Raw genomic sequence first — 15,800 nt, forward strand, 5'->3', positions numbered from 1 at the left:
TGTAATGTCTGTTAGATCATTAATAAAGGAGGATGTTAGGCAGAGTGTAATGATTTGTATGTTTGTTAGATTGTGTTTTAATCCTCAGCTGTTGTAAAAATCTAAGTCTTGCTTAACTTAAGATAGACTGACTTATACCAGCTGGGTATTTGCCCCTGATATAGGCTCTTCACCCTATGTAAGTTCAAACTGAAATGGCTTGAGAGGTTGAAGTAAGGTAGTATGTTCATTACCTGAACTTTAATGTCTTTAGAAACAAACATGCTGATGAAATTCCTAAAATCAAAGTGGCAATACTAGTGTTCCAAATTACAGCACTTTATTTTGTCACTGCCATATTCTCATGAATTTGCTGCTGAGGCTGCTTTATTGTAGAGCACATCAGCCTTTGATCTGAAAACGGTACCGCTCTTTTTATGGCAGACAGCAGTGGGGATGATCTTCCAAGTGTTTGACCTTGACCCATGCAGAGTTTATTTTACTTAAATCTAGTTTGAGGTGTTATGGCTTGTATGATTTTATAAAGGGGAACGTTTCTCTTACATGCTTTGAGGTAAGTGGGTTTCGGTAGCGTAGGTAGCTGCTGCGGAATTTTTTATTGGAATTTAGCTGCATTTTGCCAGGAGAGATCAATGGTTTGATTCTTGCCTGGTTTGCAACTCATGTAGTTGTTTGCCTTGTGCCAAGAACAAGCAAAATGCTGACATATCAGCAAATGTTTCTCACTGGGAGGGAAAGAACAAGCATGTTATTAATATGTATAGACAGGCGTATTGTAGTTTATCCACAGAACAATTTCTGTGCCTTGCTTAGCCGTGAGGCCTTGGCTGGGGGACTCCATCTTGTTTTGGGCACCTCACTTCCAGAAAGACGTGACTCCGTTGGAAGGAGCCAAAGGAAAGCAGCAAGAACGAGCAGAGGTGTAGAAAAATGTGCTTGTTTGGCTTGGAGAAAATTGAGGGGAGAGATAACTGTCTTGAAATGCCCAAACTATTTCTGCCAAGAGGAAGGTAATAAACACATCCCTGTGAAGACTCATGAGATGACAAGGAGTCATGGGCTTAAGTTGCAGCCGGAAAAATTTGGCTTTAACCGTGAAGGGAAACTTTTAAAGAATAAAAAGTTGCTTGGGGAGGTATAAAATCTCCATCTTTGGGGCCTTCAGGAATCTGTTAGGTAGACAAGGGTAGTACCAAGCTGCCTTGGTGCTGACAAGGTGACTTTATGACCAGTTCAGGTCTCATCTTGCCTTATTTTCTCAGTTTTTCCCATTTGTTCTATAGGCCTTGCAGCCCTACCAATACTTGCTTTTCTAAGTTGACGTGACTGCGACAGGATTACAGCAGTGAAAAATAAATCCAAAGTATAGACTGAAATAAAAAATAGGAAAGTAAAGATAAAATGGTGAGAAGATGCAACTAAAACTCTTCCAGTGGGTGACCTCTGTGGCCGCTCTCTGTCCTGCTTCATGCCCTGGGAGCTTCTCCAGTCATCAGACAGCTGCAAGGAATGAAAAAAAGGTTGATGTTCGTTTCCCCGGCTTGGACAAAGTCTGGTTCTGAGCCTTCTGCCATCAAAGGGACTCAGGCAGGGAGATGTGCATGCGTTTTGTCACTTTGGCTGGAAAACACAGTTCATTTATTTATTCTTTTTTTTATTCCAGCTTGTAATGGTTTGGGTTTTTTCCTTTTTTTTTTTTTTTTTTTTTAATCACATGAAAAAGTCTCAGGGGGTTCCCCCTGACTCAGCGCAGGGAAAAAGCACTTTGCCTCCTTTCTGCTGGGAAGTGGTAGTTCCCATCTTTCATGGAAATAAAAATGCAGGATGTGGCAGTCTCAGGCTGTCGGTTATTAATGATAGAAAGGTGGTTTACACAGCAGCCCACATCGTTACCATAATATTATCATGAAGGTACTTTTTCACGTTTTCTTTCCCTCTCTCGCTTTCATGCCCTGCAGTGCGTTATGGTGACCATTCCCAGGCAGTCTGATTGCCAGTCTTCTCCGTGCAGGGGTAGCCGTAACCTTTAATTACTCTTTTATTTGACAAACCTCCGGTCTTAAATCCCCTGTTAGAAGCTGATACTGTCTGTGAGGTTCCTTGGACACATTATAGCTTGCACCTCCAGGGATCACGGTGGAGCTGGTGGTTTTGGAGAGCATCCTTGCAGAGGAGAAGTGGGATATTTATAACTCCGGTGCCGCTTGCCAAGCTGGAGCTTGGGGACGCTGCCTAAACCTAAAGCCATTTACTCGCTAGGATTCAACGTGCTGCTTGTTTCATGATAGCCTTTGCTTGCATCCCAACATCTGCAACAATAACAGGCCTCTGGGCGTCTTCTCAAGGCAGTGGGAAGAAATTCCCTCATGTATTTAGAGAAACCTGAAGATTGCCCTGAAATACTATTCCAGTAAATCTACAATGCTTTTAAGGCTAAATATAACACAGGGCTAGCTTGTTTCTTGCAAGAAGATGGTGGAAATGGGTAAAGGCCAGCAAGGCAGAGGGAATCGGACCTAAAACAAGCAGCTTGGCCACAGCGCAGGGGACAGCATAGACTACAGACTGGTCCCAATAAGCGGTGTGGACAAAGGCACGCTTTTCTGGGTGAAAGATGGAAAAATTAGCTGTATGGCTATAAGCTGTGCCATGCCACTTGCCCTTACAAGGTTTTATTGCCATAAAAACCCACCTGAAGCTCTCCATGGAGGGTGCCGTGGAGGCTGTTGGTCCTGTGTTTGCCCACGGCCATGCTCCCAAAGCCTGGCTGTGGGGATGGCAGGACTGCAGGCAGGAGAGGATGCTCCAGGAAGGAAACTCTGCTCAGTGAAATCTGACAAGGGGCCCAGCCTCTCGTCAAGTCCTCTCTTTCCCCTTAATGAGATATTAATGAGCTCCTGGCATTGCTGGAAGAAGGAAGGGGCGAATGTAGAGATTGAATTTCTAAGTATTCACACATTTTTCACCCACTATATAATGTTCTCTGCTCCTTCCCTGGCTGTTTTGTACCGTGTCATTGGAAAGCAGAATCCTGCCCACCTTTTTTTGCCCTTTTCCAGTTTTCCTCCACGTAGGATGGATGTGGGTGCTCTCAGCAAGGCCAACGCATCGTCCCCGTAGTAGCAGCTAAACTCCTCACGAGAGAGTTGAACTGCAAGCTGGAGAATGACATTGGGAAGCTCTGGTCTCTGTAGCTCCTGATCCTGAGTAAAAAGAATGATGAAATGAGATATAATTAAGGGACTTTAATACGGATCTCTGGGGTAATTATTTTTATTTTAGGATTAATGTGATGATTAAAAATCCGCTGCATTGATCTGCTAAAGTAGGTTAAATGCTGTGGACTTCTGCTTAAATCCAGAGCTGCCGCTTGCTTTTGTATTGACTCATCTTTCCAATTCTCGGCTTTCAGCTGAATTTTCTTTTGAATCAGATGCTCAGCTGAGGGCTGGCCTTTTTTTTTTTTTGTGAGCTCTTGTTTGGCCAGCAGGGCGTAATTCTGGATTACAACAGGAAACTACCACTACAGTAAAAAATGTTGAAATAGTCCCTGTCTTCATCTCCCAACCTGTTGTATGGGAGAGATCAACAGGACAGTCCTTGCCTGCTTTGGCAAGGGAAAAATATCAGAGCAATACTTTGCTACAGACCTATATTCTATTGGCAGGGAATTCACTAAATACTGGGTTTTTTTTTTTAAAAAAAGCCTGATTTCTGCTCAGGGTGCGAGTCAGCTGAAGAAGAGAATCTGCCCCTTTAAAAATATTTCTTTTTCAGCCAAGTGAGGAGAACATGTTTTCAAAGCTATTAAAGACTTTAAACAAAGATTACCCTGGGGTTTGTCAGAGGGAGTGTGTACAATAACTCAAAAAAATCACACAGCAAGAAACAGCAAACCTTCCCATGCAAGCAACCTGCATTATTTGAAAGCGTTTCATCTTTGAAATGAGAATAAAACATCACTCCTATGCGTGTGTACCCTGTAATTAATATCAGACTCTCATAACTTTGAGGTTATACCACCATTTGGGGATTTCTGAAGCAGCTTTTATTCAACAGTTGCAAATCAATCCCCAGACATCTTTACCCCTTCCTTACCCTCATAAGAAAGGTGGCTTATGATCCTTTTATACACAGTATGGGCAAATAAGGAATAAACACACAGAAAATAAACCTGGGCTATACCTTGAGGGATCATTTACTCTGTACCATTCTATGAGACAAGATCAGATCTTACTTACACCAGCGACAGCAGTAATTGCGATGTGGACATGGAGGCTGCATGTGGCCTGAGTTGTATTTTATACTCAGCTTGGGTTCTTGAGGAACTACAGCCAACTCACGTCAGTTGAGAGATCCGGCCCCAAACCTGATATGTCCTCCTCTGCCCTGTTCATAACACCCTGTGAAGATGTTAACCGTAACATAAGACCAGTGTTAAAAGTCTTTTTCCATTGAAATATTTTTTCCCAAGAGACGTATGCCGAAGGTCACCTAATGAGTCATCTCTCCAACACACAGCTCCGTGCCCCCTGCTTTACTAACCAGAGTGAAATATTATCCCAACGAAATGACATACGACCTGCGAGTCACCTCGCTGAATCCCTGATGGGGCTGTAGAGCAGGTGTTGGCTTTGGTTTGTTTTCTTCAGAGGAGAAGAGCACTGGAAACTTCAGGAGACAGCAAAGTCTGGAAGCTATATACACCAATACATGTATGTATGGGATATGGCCATCACCTTAAAGTGACTGGATCCTAGTCTAGCATAGCAGGAGAAGCTGAGACTCCAGCCATGCTGTTCTTGTTACGGGATATTCCGAACCGCATTTCAAAAGGTTGGGGATCTGGGGATTGGCATCCCCATCGTGCCTAACTAACCTTGCAAAGGCAGAGAGCTGAACCAGCTCCCCGAGTGGTCAGAGCAGCACTGGAGCCTGTGCTGGGGGAGAGATGGCAGTGGGACGGAGGGGGCAGAACAATCAGGGAGCTGATAGATTAACTCACCTGCCTCTAAAGTCATTCCCCACTGGTCATCCCATTCCCTTTCTCATTGCTGCTGTTTGTTGCTTTCCATACTGCTCCTGTTTCTCCACATCCAATAGAAGGAGAGAGCTCACAAGTACACGGCAGCTGAATTAAAGCTCTGCAAGAATTTGCAATCACAGCTCTATCGTGGCTGCAACAGAGACGTGAATTGCGAAAAGCATCCCAAAGCCAAAATCTTACCTTCTGCTACTTGGAGGTTTTTTTTCCTAATCCATAATTTTAATTTGCTTTTAAGGAAAAGCATTGAGGGGCTGATATTTTAGAACCAAAGCATGAGGGCCTATTATTTCCTCTCCTGTGCTCCCTGGCAGTGCTCTCTATGGCTCTGGTGCAGAAATCAGAAGGGTTTGAATCCCTGCTCTCTCTAAACTTGCTTTATTTCTAGCATTGTTGGGTTGCAGCTCTGCTGTTAAGATGGCAAAACCACTTGCAGATCTAGTCTGCGAATTGCCAGTTCTTCTCCGTTCCCCAGATGACAGTAAATTAAGGGTAATGAAAGTCAGTTATTTCAATATTTCGCGTGTGCAAGTTGCATTATCCTGAGTGTGTCATCCCATGGTGTATTACATTGTGGTCCTTCCTGAGCTCAGACCACAGGGGATGTGAGCCACTACAGGGTGACCTACAGATGGTTGCCCCTTTCGCTGTGGCTGTGGCCATCCGGCAGTCCCTAATCCAGTTCCCACAAGCCCACCCTGCACAGGAATGGTTGGTTTCCTTAGGGTTTGAATCATGTTGGGCTGTGGGAGCTCTGCAGAAGCTTCATGCCCTGGAGCAGTGAATTGTAGGTGTCCCGTTTACCAGCCGAGAGGTGGCTATCGCCCTGATTAGTATCACTGATTAATACAGAGACAATTAAATCCTAATTCTAATCCAAATAATAACCAGTAGCAGCTTGCTTCAGTCTCTGGCTTTGTTGTGTGGGGATCTAGGCCTGCTCCTGTTCGTGCCAACAGGTATTTTTTAATATTTGGCAGAGTATCAAGGCTAACTGCGTTTTCTGCACTTTACACAGATCTGTTGCCTCCGAATAACAAAATAATGGTTGCGTTTTGCCAACGCCCAGCATTCAACACCGGTGAATCAAAGCCCTTTCATCCAAAGTGGTTTAAACCCCGTGACATTTCTTTCCAAAACGTCTCTGTTCTAACCTGCCCTGGACATGTTTTATGTCGGTTTGAAAAAATTAGCTGCTTGCCCTCTGTGTGTACGGGCAGGTACAAAGTTCAAGCTTACCTACATTTGTAGCAAGTCAAACCCAGCACCCAGTCGTCTTCTTTTGAGTTTTTCTACACCTGTGCCTACCATGGCCCCAGCTGTGAGCGATCACATCCTTGACCGCTGTCCTCCATGGCCAGCGTTGCAGACCTAGTAACTTCCGTCTTTTATTTTTGGCCTGACTGGAGTTTCCTGATCGTTCTTACACTTGCTGAATTTGGTTCAGACATAATCGCTGTGCAAAGCTTCGTATTTTCTTCCTTTCGCTGTGCCTCGTTCTTACCCTTGATTGCTTTTTCATTTCATTTCATTTCTCATTTTTTAATTCAAGTGTATTCATTGCTTAGCAGTCCGTGCCTCCCTTGGGAAAGTCGTGGACTTAACCTCTCATTTCTTTGAGGCATCCTTGCCCTTCATTGCTTGCATCCATTTTCGTTTTTCATCAGCCCTGCAGATAGTCACTGTCCTTCCACGTCCTCTTTATTTAATTAGGTTTATGCTTTAGTTCTCACGATGAAAACTTTTGAAGTTTTCTCTGGTAGTTTCATGGCACTTTTTGTAAGAACAAATACAGCCCAGGCTAGGCTTTTCACAGTCCCAGCTGAAAATCTGAGGCAGTCAACAGTTTGGAGGTCTTCCACAAATAGTAGGAGGAGATTGTGCCTTCCACTTCCGTGCACGGAGAGAGGGAATATTGCCTGCTCCTGTGGCTGATACGGGGTACAGACTTGTTAACTCTAAATGGCATTTTTGCTCATTGTCTTCAGCACAAGTCCCCGGTGAAACTGGGGCTCTGTGGGCATGTTTACACAGAAGAATACAGGGCAGCGTAGGGACACTTGACCTGGCGCTAAATATATTAGTTTTGGAAACGTGAGATGCGAAGCAATGAGCTCAGCCGGATCTCTAATGCTATGGTGAGATTGCTCGTGGTGCCCATCCTGTGTCAGGTGTCTTTGCACTGAGCTACCATCTCAAATGTCAGAATTTCCTGGTATCTTAAAATATTTGGGTTTTCCTGGGAGTCTCAGGGCTTGACTGGCCTTTTTTTTTCTTGATAAGAAAACAACCCGCCTCACTGTCAGCTCATTCTGTTGCGGGCTTTGTGTTGTCCCTAATTATTACAAATAATATTTTAATTATGAATATTTATTAAACAGTGAATTGATACTGATTATCTATTACTCCTTGGATGTTTATCTTCCGGCCACAGATGAGAAAAGGAAAGATTGTATTGTTTTGAAAGGTATCCTTTGATGTCCTAGTCAACACTCCAGCCCATTTAAGCTGACTAGTTGAATTTTGGAGTTGATTCCATTTTATCTTTCTTGGGGACTGATTTTAGATCAGGTTTTCCAGATGTTGCATGTGAACATTTCATACAAGCTTCAACCCAAATGTGAAATGTGCTACGTGAAACAAAACCTTTTTTTCTGTATAATGGTGGTTATAATCCAGCAGCTTCCCACCTATGTTTCCAATTTTGCTCTTTGTGCTAGTCAAAATATACTCCTCCACCACTTTATTACTACCATTTCCCTCGAACATGCCGAGCCAAGCTTGTCCCTGGTATAATACGGTATGGCCAAGTGTGTGGTGTAACCAGATGCGCCCATTTCCCACATCCTCCACCCACAGTTTGCTTTTCGTGGGACCCATATTTCTTCCTTTTGTTGTGAATACTCCATTCCTGCCCTCCCACCTATTTTCCTACGTTTTCAAAACCTTTTCTAAGGGTTTTTTTTCCCAATTAGATAGGAAGCAATCAGCTCAGCAGTTACCCACTGTCAGTCAACTTGCAAAGCCGTAGGTCAATGAGACAAAAAATGGTCTCTGTTAATGGAGCGAGCAGAAGTATGTATGTCTATGTATCCAGACTAAAACTTGCATTTTGCTCATTTTACTGGAGAAATAAGTATTTTTCTAAACTGAACCGGTCAGATTCAACCCTGCTTCCACTGAACGCAAACAAGAGTTTTATTACGGGCTCACATAAGAAGGGGAGCGTCCTGCTCGAGTACATGAGTTGTCCCCAGAAATGTTTTATTTCTTTGTGCTGTGCCTGGGAGGGTTATGCCCATGGATTCTCCACCGAAAGAGGCCGATACGCACATGATATTTTTCTGGCATTATAGCCCAGGTGAATTGGATCTGGACTGCTATAGGCAGATTTACGTTTCTTTCTTTCAGCTGTGCTGTGTCTGTCTAGATTGCCGTGCTTTGAATATTTATTTCAAAATGGATTAGAGTGTTTGAAGTGATAGTAAACTATTCAAGTAAGCATTTGCCTTTCTCTTGTCATCTAAATTCATTGTCTTCAGGGCCTGAGTCTGGGCTTTTTGTCAGGAAAGGGGAGTTTATGGACACGGAGACTAGGCTGCTTTGACTCTGCTGGGTTGGGTTTGATCTCAGTACCTCATTGTTACCGAGTGGATGCTTTACTCCGTTTAAGCCCCTCTGATGTCTTTTCAAGTGCAGTGTAAATAAACTTGTTGTTTCTGGCCTGCGTGACAAAAAAAAGGATCCTTGTTTTTTCTCCCAAACTCCTCTTATCGTACATCTGTTGGCTCCTATGGTTGTCTTCACTTGTGCAGCAATCTCCCACACTGGAGACTCCTGATATTCCTCTTTCTTAGTGAGCTTCTCTTACTCTCTGTTCCATTTTAGTGAGTGTTTCTGATCACTCTGGTCTGCAGGTCATTCATGCATACCACTGCTTTCATTTTATTTTCCATACACCCTGTGGACACAGTGAGTCATATTTTCCTTATTTTTGCAGAAAGAAGGAACTGGGTCTTCAGCGAGATTAACCATCTGACCTTCCTACGCCACTGTGACATCCCTGTTAGCAGGCTAGGGGCATCACTTTCCATTTTCAAATCCTGTGATCATTTAACACTGAAGTCTTCAACTCCTCCTCTCAAGGGCACAGGAATTATGAAACAGGGAAAGTGAGGTACAGTGAAAGTAAGTGATTTTCCACTGACTTTAGGAAGCCTATACATACCCTGGACTGTCTGTTTGTCAGGGCAGGGACTGTATATGGCTTCTGTGTTTGGGTAGTATGTAACAGTCTAGTGCAGCACCATGACCAGGCCTGTAGAAATCTGATTATAAAATTATTAATGATGTATACAGAATTAATGTATATACTATTAGCTTATAACTTAAACAGGAGTGGGAGTCACAAAAGCTGTCATCTCCTAATGGCCTCTTTGCTAGGGAAAATGCATATGGAGAAGGAGAACTGCTAGAAAGAAAGAGCAGGGAAAGTGAAGACAAATAAAGGACAGAGCTCAGACAGAAAATGCAGTAATTTGCCTTGCTCCTGGGGACATTCGTATCTTCCTTTCATGCCTTCAGAGAAGGAGTCTGTAGACTCCTCTGCTTCCCCTTGCTTGACCATCTGCGGTAGACCAGCAAGCTGAGTCAGATTTTGGCTTAGCTTCACCGAAATAAAATGACATTGGTTTCTGTCTGGTTTTGCTTGCCTTTCGGGTTAGTCTGCCTCTGGTAGAGGCAGGCTGGGGGAAGTGATAAGGTGAAAGATGAGCGGAAATAGCCTTTTTCCTCTCCTCTAAATGAGAGGAGCTGGTGGTTTTGGGGAATGGGTTGGCATTGGAGTGGCAGATGCTCTTCTATGCTGCCACCTGTGAGTGCACCCTCAGGAAGTTTCCCAATGACACCAAGCTGTGTGGCGCAGTCAACATGCTGGAGGGAAGGGATGCCATCTAGAGCAACCTGGACAGGATGGAGAGATGGGCCTGTGTGAACCTCATGAAGTTCAACCAGGCCGAGTGCAAGGTCCTGCAGCTGGGTAACAGCAATCCCAAACACAAATCCAGGTTGGGCAGAGAATGGATGGAGAGCAGCCCTGAGGAGAAGGACTTGGGGGTGTTGGTGGACGAGAAGCTCAACATGAGCCGACAATGTGCGCTGGCAGCCCAGAAAGCCACCTGCATCCTGGGCTGCATCCCCAGCAGTGTGGGCAGCAGGGCGAGGGGGGGATTCTGCCCCTTTGCTCCGCTCTGGGGAGACCCCCCTGCAGCGCTGCCTCCAGCTCTGGGGCACCAACAGCAGAAGGACACGGAGCTGTTGGAGCGGGGCCAGAGGAGGCCCCGGAGATGCTGGGAGGGCTGGAGCCCCTCTGCTGGGAGGACAGGCTGAGAGAGCTGGGGGGGTTCAGCCTGGAGAAGAGAAGGCTCCGGGGAGACCTTCCAGCCCCTTCCAGTCCCTCAAGGGGCTCCAGGAAAGCTGGGGAGGGACTCTGGATCAGGGAGGGGAGCCATGGGACGAGGGGGAACGGCTTTAAACTGCAAGAGGGGAGATTTAGATGAGATGTGAGGAAGAAATTGTTTGCTGTGAGGGTGGTGAGCCCCTGGCCCAGGTTGCCCAGAGAAGCTGTGGCTGCCCCATCCCTGGAGGGGTTCAAGGCCAGGTTGGCCGGGGCTTGGAGCAACCTGGTCTGGTGGGAGGTGTCCCTGCCCAGGGCAGGGGGTTGGAACTAGATGGTCTTTAATGTCCCTTCTAACCCAAACCATTCTATGATTCTCTGATTCCATGCCCCCGTTGCCACTCAGTCCTCATTACTCATAGATGCTGATCACTCAACCACTTGCTCCAAACTGCTTTTATGCCTCAAAATCACGTAGGTCTCTCCTGAATAAATTTCACTGTGTACATGGTCATGGCCTGCTCTCTGGTTGGAGCCTAGACTGAACTGCCAGCTGTGCTTAAAGTCTTTTGGGTCTTCTCCATTTATTCGCTGTAGAATAGCTCCCTTTTAAAAGCCTTGCCGTCTCGTCTCAGCTTAATTTTCACGTCGCCTTCGCGCTGTAGAAAGGCAATAAGACACTCCTCAGGTGGGACCTCAGTGTGACGGCAGCATGGATACGAAGCTGCTTGCTGCAATCTATCCACTTGTTCATTCTCACCTTATAGTTCAAAAAACCTCATAATTGTTTGACCTCCTCAGCTATTAAAACCTCTGCTTGTGCAGGAGTTGTTTGTTTGGATTGCCGCAACAGGCTTTTTACTTTGCTTCCTGCTGCTTCTTGACAGCCGGTCTTGACAAGCCCTTCAGAATTACTGCTGCTTTGTTAATTTTCTGGGTTTTTTTTCACGCCCTCCCGCTATTCTTATATTACGCCGGTGTTTATTTGGCCACATACTCATTCAACATTTACAGTTGACAATTAGGATCAAAATATTGCTTTGACATTTACTTGAAACTCAAGGTCTTTATTGCTAAGACATCCAACTTAACAGTTTCTCTAATGCAAGGAGCGACATTGCGCATACCCTTATTTGTGAGGGGTCAGTCCTGTGATTAATGATGTCCATAAACCTTGACGAGAAATTTGCTTACAGTGAACGGGCAAAACAGCATCTCTGCACTGAGTGTTTCTGGTTCTTACATCTTTTATAAAGCCTTCCCTTGTCATCGTCAGCATCACACGTTGGGGAAGCGTACTAATTTTAGAAGGAAAAAGCATTAGGGCAAATTGAGCAAATGGCAAAGTTCCACCATTGGTAATAATTGGTAATGATCCCAGGCTTAAAATTAGCTTTTTTTAACTTTTTTTTTTATTAAAAAAACTCTGTGACACGAACTGTCTAAATACATGGGACGCTTCTGTAAGTCATTTCCTCTGCTTTCTTTCTTTTAATCTTTGTTCCCTTCTTTTTTGTTCTGCTTCTTTTTCTCTTCCTCTTCCTTTCCTGTGTTTCCATTCTGCGCGTGCTTTTCTATTGCGATTCTGATTCACAGAAGCTTAATTTACCTCTTCGTTGTTTACCTGTTAAAATGTAGTTAGCGCTGAGAGTGAACGTGGTAGAGTTTTCTCTTCCAACCCAAACCATTCTGTAATTCTCTGAATTTAACTACCATAATACGCCAAAGAAATATACTGATGGAGCCGTTCAAGTCTCTTTTCTATTTTCTCAGGCTGTTTGCACATTTGGCCAGACAGCTTTTATCAACACTTAACGACTCACAACAGAGAGGATTAGAAAATTTTTTATTTTTAAAATTGAAATCTCCCAACTCAAGGCTGATCGAAATCAATGGTAAAACTCTCAGTAATCTTTTTCTTAGGAACAGAATTATTTCAGGTCAGTGTTTTTAAACATCTTGTCCTTCATTTCTACTCAGTCCTAATACTACAAACCATTATTTCGGGAGTTGTTCTTACTAGGAGGAGGAGGTTTATTGCACCGTCGCTCCAGCGAATGCAGAGCAGCAGCTTGGTCTCGGTCTTGCAGACTCAACAGCGAGACACACAGCCCTGTGACCTGTGTAATGTTTCTTCGGTGGTGTGTTTTGTGTGTATGTAAGTCTATATGGTGTTAAACTCTCGAGTACCTGTTTGTTGGAAGAAAAGCACTGTACAGTCCGCTTTTCCCGTCTGGTTCAGGGTCAGACACTTAGTTCGCTCCTGACCCTAAGCTCAACTTTCTACTTTGTCCTTACCACGTAGAAGTGTCATACCCGGGCCCTTGCTTGCCCTTGTTAGATATTTTTGTACCTCAATTAGATCCCCCATTCTGCCATTTCAAAGCTAAGTATTTTAAGCTGTTCATCGTAAGACATATCTGCCATTCCTCAGCATTAGTCTTCCTGATCTCCTCTTGGATCTTACCCAAAATGTGCACGTCCTCCTTTAAACTTGGTGCCTCAGCTGCAGTACACACTGTTCCCAATAAAAGGCTTGATGAGAGGAGGGCATTAAAGAGCGGTTTTATCATTTCTTTTGCTTTATGGACTGATTCACCGCTCTCCACCTTTGAGCATTTACTTAGCTTTCCTTCCAGCTGTTACATGTGGAGTGAAGATGTACAAAGGGACGGGACTTTACGAACTGTTTTAATTCTTCATTTCGTCTGCCTAAATACTGGCTATGCTTTAGGAGAGTTCACCTCTGAAGGACACACCAACACCAGCTATTTATCTAGAGTAATGCTCTCTATTTCAGTCTGCAAGTAAATATCTAAGCCCCAAATATCTAATTTAAATCCAATTAAAAGGTATGATTCCAACTTGGTTTTCCCGCACTTCTACTCTCTCTCCCGATGTGTCATTCAGTGCTGCCCTTAGCAATTTAAACATATTTTTAAGGTCATATATTTAGATGCCTTTTACAAATACATACGTATTCAAAAGATACATGTTTCCATACCAATTGCAGTGTGGCAAAAAAATGTGTTAGACTGTGGTAGATGGGAATCAAGTGTTTATTTCAACAAGCCTAAAAGTGAAGGTGTCTTAGTGAAAGTGAGAATTTTCTCATATTTTTTTCACACCAATATTCTACTCGGAAGTTGTACCTTGGGCAGCCTCAGCTGATTAAAAACTGTCAGAGCAACGAAGAAGGTATGGGACTCCCAGGCAAACCGTAGCATTGCATTACCCTATAGCCATTAGAGCATAACCTATACACCCTTTGACGTGATTCTCCAAATTGATCACCAAAGTAGCCCTCTCCAAGCCGAATGTAAGATGTAAGTGTGCGATATCATGGCATCTTGCTTACAGCAATCAGGATAGTCTCTTCCACTTGTTCTGATTTTTTTGGAAAACAGGAGAATCATAGAATGGTTTGGGTTGGACGGGACCTTAAAGATCATCTAGTTCCAACCCCCTGCCCTGGGCAGGGACACCTCCCACCAGACCAGGTTGCTCCAAGCCCCGTCCAACCTGGCCTTGAACCCCTCCAGGGATGGGGCAGCCACAGCTTCTCTGGGCAACCTGGGCCAGGGGCTCACCACCCTCACACCAAAGAGTTTCTTCCCAATATCTCATCTAAATCTCCCCTCTTGCAGTTTAAAACACTTCCCCCTCATCCTGTGGCTCCCCTCCCTGATCCAGAGTCCCTCCCCAGCTTTCCTGGAGCCCGTTGAGGGACTGGAAGGGGCTGGAAGATCTCCGCGGAGCCTTCTCTTCTCCAGGCTGAACCCCCCCAGCTCTCTCAGCCTGTCCTCCCAGCAGAGGGACCTCCAGCCCTCGCAGCATCTTCGTGGACCTCCTCTGGTCCCGCTCCAACAGCTCCATGTTCTTCTTGTGCTGAGGACTCCAGAACTGGACGCAGTACTCCAGGTGGGGTCTCCCCCGAGCAGAGCAGAGGGGCAGAATCCCCCCCCTTGCCCTGCTGCCCACGCTGCTGGGGATGCAGCCCAGGATGCAGTTGGCTTTCTGGGCTGCCAGCACATATTGCCGGCTCATGTTGAGCTTCTCATCCACCAACACCTCCAAGTCCTTCTCCTCAGGGCTGCTCTCCATCCATTCTCTGCTCAGCCTGGATTTGTGCCTGGGATTGCCCCATCCCACGTGCAGGACCTTGCACTTGGCCTGGTTGAACTTCATGAGGTTCACACAGGCCCACCTCTGCAGCCTGTCTAGGTCCCTCTGGATGAAATCCCTTCCCTCCAGCGTGTCGACCGTATCGCACAGCTTGGTGTCATCGGCAAAATTCCTGAGGGTGCACTCAATCCCACTGTCCATGTCGCCGATAAAGACGTTAAACAGCATCGGTCCTTTGATTGGGTGAATCTTTCCCTAAACTAACTGTACTGAGCCAATCTCTACTGATTTTTAAGAACATGGACAATTAGTTCACATGGAAATGCCTGGACTGCAGGTACTTGAAGTTAGACGAAGTTGTCTTAAAACAGCTATGACAACAAGAAGTTATGTGCACACATTTCCCCAGTACAGAACAAATAAATTCCTCCTTTACATTTTTGGAGCTGTTTAGAGCGACTCCTCTTTTCTGCTGCAGGAAGGAAAAAGGCCTTATTTTAACACCCCGTGTTGCTCCTTTTTAATTTCCTATTCTTATAACAGCTGCCAATTAGACTAGAGGATGAACGTGGTCTGAGAGATTCTCCAGTCGTTGTAATAAGCGTGTTGACCGAGAAAACTGGCAGGGTCTCCTGGATGCCCTTTCTTTTGGGCAAAACGGGCTGGCAGATTGCTTCCTGGCTGTCCCCGCACAACCCAGCCGGGAAGTTAACTTTCAGTATTGGCAGCATCAAATGTTCACAACTCAGCTGCCAGGCTTCTGAAATCATGAAATTGGGTTAAAATGGAGAAGGTTAAAAATAACAATCTGCAAGATTCTTTTTCCTTGACTTCTGAGCTAAGGGAAGGATTTGACTTGTGTTGTCAAAAGTTTCTTCCGACCTGGCTTTTTTAAATGCATGTGAGATTTCTACCCAACTATAGGTGGAGTTTCCAGAAGACTGCAAGCATCGTGGATCTTGGAATGAATTTGTGAAAGTTTGGAAAACAGGGCGTTCTGGTGATTGTGATATGCATTGGCTTAAAAAATACTGTCTTCCCAAACAGGGAAAAGAGCAATATAGTGTGACTTAGAGAAGTCATCAAATGACAAATCCGTTGCTAGCACAGCCAACTAATTAGAAGAAGGACCCAGAGCTCACCACATTTAACAGCTACCGTAGGTGTAAAATTGAAGCTTGGAGGGTTTGCTTCTTTAGCCCTGTAGTTTTTCACTTAAGTCTCCAGCTTTTTGCA

General features: G+C 44.9%; 1 protein-coding gene across 4 annotated transcripts in view; it reads left to right on the forward strand.

The window, feature by feature from the left end:
* ST8SIA5 (ST8 alpha-N-acetyl-neuraminide alpha-2,8-sialyltransferase 5) overlaps positions 1-15,800 on the forward strand; it is a 75,957-nt gene that overhangs the window by 26,528 nt on the left and 33,629 nt on the right. The window lies entirely within an intron of this gene.

Source organism: Larus michahellis, chromosome Z (genome assembly GCF_964199755.1).
Source record: "Larus michahellis chromosome Z, bLarMic1.1, whole genome shotgun sequence".
Classification (NCBI taxonomy): Eukaryota; Metazoa; Chordata; class Aves; order Charadriiformes; family Laridae; genus Larus; species Larus michahellis.